Source organism: Meles meles, chromosome 6, assembly GCF_922984935.1.
Source record: "Meles meles chromosome 6, mMelMel3.1 paternal haplotype, whole genome shotgun sequence".
Classification (NCBI taxonomy): Eukaryota; Metazoa; Chordata; class Mammalia; order Carnivora; family Mustelidae; genus Meles; species Meles meles.
Window position 1 is genome coordinate 36,523,104 of NC_060071.1, and position 3,523 is coordinate 36,526,626.

Below are 3,523 nucleotides of genomic sequence, written 5' to 3' on the forward strand. Positions count from 1 at the left end.
GCTGTGTGACAGTCATTTAACACATACTCCTAGCACCTAGCATCATGGTTTGCATTGAGCTAATGCTCATTTGTTCTCTCATGTTGGGGCTACCTGTTTTAAAGCACTCAAAGGAACAGTTTCAAAACCGGGTAATTCTCCTGCCCAGGGACCCATTTCTCCTCAGCAGCGCAGCTCTGAGGAGGGACCTCCTTGACTGGGGTGGGGGGAGGGAGGAAAGGGGGACACACAGACAAAATTATCAGAGGACACTGAAGGAACATTCCCTGCTGTCTGCTTTAGGATTTCAGTAGGATGTCTGCACAAGGACCTCTGGGAGTACCCTGTACCAGCCTGTAGGCCACCCCAAAGCATGGTGCTAAGCCTACACCTCCCCTCACCCCTTACCTCTGTTGCCAGCTTCTGGATTGGCTTTTTTAATAGGCTAGGCAGCCCTGAGTGCTGCTCCAGAACCAGCTCAAGTGGGGAGAAGCCAAAACCTGAGCTATTGCACCACGTTCTGGGGAACAAAAGAAAGGTCTGCAATGGCCACTCTGTTGAACTATACCAAAGCAGACAACTGAGAACAGTGTGCTCTTTCAGTGCGAGGGCAGAACTACATTTAATAGAGCAGTATAAAAACCACGGTGATACGGAATCACCAAACATTCCCCAGCTGAACCGAAGGTGCAAACTACTGTGATTTAACTGACAATTCAAAATAGCGATTATAAAGAATCTGATGAGCTTATAAGAAAACACATGTGATTCAATTTGGGAATAAAATGATTGAACAGGAGGTTGTGTTTTTTTGTTTTTTGTTTTTTTAACCAAGGAGTTTGAAATTTTTAAAAACAACCAAATTCTGGAACTGACAAATTCAGTGAATGAGATGAAGAAATGCATTAGAGAGCTTAGGAAATAGGGCAGATCAGATTGAAGGAGGAATTAATGACTTAGAGGATAGGAATTTAGAAATGATCCAGGAGAGGAGAGCTAAGATTTAAATAAAAAAGAAACCCTGCAGAGCTATCATGTATGATGAGAAAAACAGAATAGTCTACCAGAAAGAGAAGGGGAAAAAGAGTATATTTAGAGAAATTGAACAGAACTTCCCAAACCTGCCCGGGGAAGGAACTGGAGAAGTCTAAGCTAACAGAACAGAACACTATTATCTCAATGCAAAAAGATGATCCCCGAGACACATTATAATGAATCTGTTTTTAAAAAAAGGTACCCAGGGAACAAAGAATGTAACCTACAAAGGAATCTCCATTAGCTCATTGATGGGTTTCTCAAATTCTGTTACACCAGGAGGAAGTGGAATGGCCCATTCAAGGTGCTAAAAATAAAAATTGCTACCCAGAATACTTTATCTGAAAAAGATATGCTCCAGGTATGAAGGAGAAATAAAGGTTTTCCCTACTAAAACTGAGGGAGCTCACTACTAGACCTGCCTTGCAAGAAGTACCGAAAGGAGTTCTCCAAGCTGAAATGGAAAGATGCTAATTAGTGACATAAAAGCACATGAAATAACCTATTACAGACAAAGGTGAATAACATTTAGAAAACTATATTAAAATGATGTGTTAACCACTTAATTATAAAAGCTTAAGAAAAAGAGCAACAACAAAAAACCTATCACCACTGTAATTCCTTAATGAATTCACTGCAAAAAAAAGGTAAACTCTGACATCAGAAATATAAAAGGGGAGGAGTAAAAGGGTGAAGAGAAAGTGCTGTCAGGATAAAAAGGACTCTTTAGATGTTTTATGTAAGTCACATGGCAATCACAAAGCAAAAGTCTAGAAAAAAGTCACAAAACAAAAAAGGGAGGCGGAGCAAATCATGGAAAACCACCATGTTATAAAGACAGACAGAAACATAGGGAAAAAGAAACAACCAGAAGGCTAAATGTAAGAGGCAGTACTATTATGTCCAAAATATAAATACAAAATACAAATTCAATACAAAAAATACAAATCAATAATCACTCAATATAAATGGACCGAATTCATCAATCAAAAGGCACAGAGTAGCTTTATGGATAAAAACAAGACCTAACCATATGCGGCCTATAAGAAACTCATTTCAACTTTTTAAGATATGCACAGGCTCAAGATGAAGGAATTAGGAGAATATTCCAGGGAAGTGGAAACCAAATGAAAGCAGGCATAGCTTTACTTGTATCAGACAAAATAGAGGTCAAGCCTAAAAACAGAGACAAGGTCATTATGTAATGATAAAACAGTCAATACATCAGGAAGATATAAAAATAATAAACATATATGCATCCAACATTGGGTCACTAAAATTTATTAAGCAAATACAGATCTAAAGGGAGAAACAGACAACAATACAGTAATAGTGGGGACTTCAGTACCCCACTGTCAGCAATAAATCATCCAGGCAGAAAGTCAACAAACTAAATTGAACTATAGAACCAAAGAACTTAACAGACCTATTAGAGCATTCTATGTACAGAGGCAGAATACACATTCTTCTTCAGTGCACACGAAATATTTTCCAGGACAGATGACTGATAAGGCACAAAACAAATTTCAGCAAATTTATGAAGACTGAAACCACATCAACTATCTTTTCTGACCATAAAGGTATGAAACTAGGAATCAATAAGAGGGACACTGGAAAATTTACAAACATGTGGAAACTACACACCATAATTTTGAACAACGAATGTGTCAAAGAAGAAATCAAAAGGGAAATAAAAAATTTATCTTGAAACAAATGCAAATGGAAACACAGAATATCAAATCTTACAGGATGCAGTAAAAGCAGTTCTGAGAGGAAAGTTTATAGCAATAAACACATGTTTAGGAATCAGAAAAATCACAAATTACCTTTCCACCAAAGAATAGGGGAAAAAAGCCCAAAATTAGCAAAAGGAAGGAAATTAATAAAGATCAGAGTAGAAATAAATGAAATAGGGATCATAAAAATGCAAAGGATCAATAAAACTAAAGGCTGGTCCTTTGAAACGGTAAACAAAATCTTTAGCCAGACTAAGGAAAAAAGAAAGACTCAAATAAATGAAAAAGGACACATTACAATTGATACTACAGAAATACATAGGACCATAAGCGAATACTATGAACAATTGTATGTCAACAAATTAGACAACCTGGAAGAAATGAATAAATTTCTAGAAACACACAATCCACCAAGGTAAGTCAGAAAGAAATGGAATATCTGAAAGGATAAATAATGAATAAAGGGATTGAATCAGTAATCAAAACCTTCCCAACACAGAAAACCCCAGGACCAGATGGCTTCACAGGCAAATTCTACCAAACCTTCGAAGAAGAATTAACAGCAGTCTTCTCAAACTCTTGCAAAAAATTGAGGAGGTAGGGATAGTTCCAAACTCATTTGATAAGGCCAAATACCAAAGAGAGATGAGGAACTACAAGAAGACTAGATCAGTATCCCTGATTAATATAAATGCAGAAATTCTCAACAAAATATTAGCAAACTGAATTCAAGAACACATAAAAAGAATTAAACACCATGACCAAGTGGGATT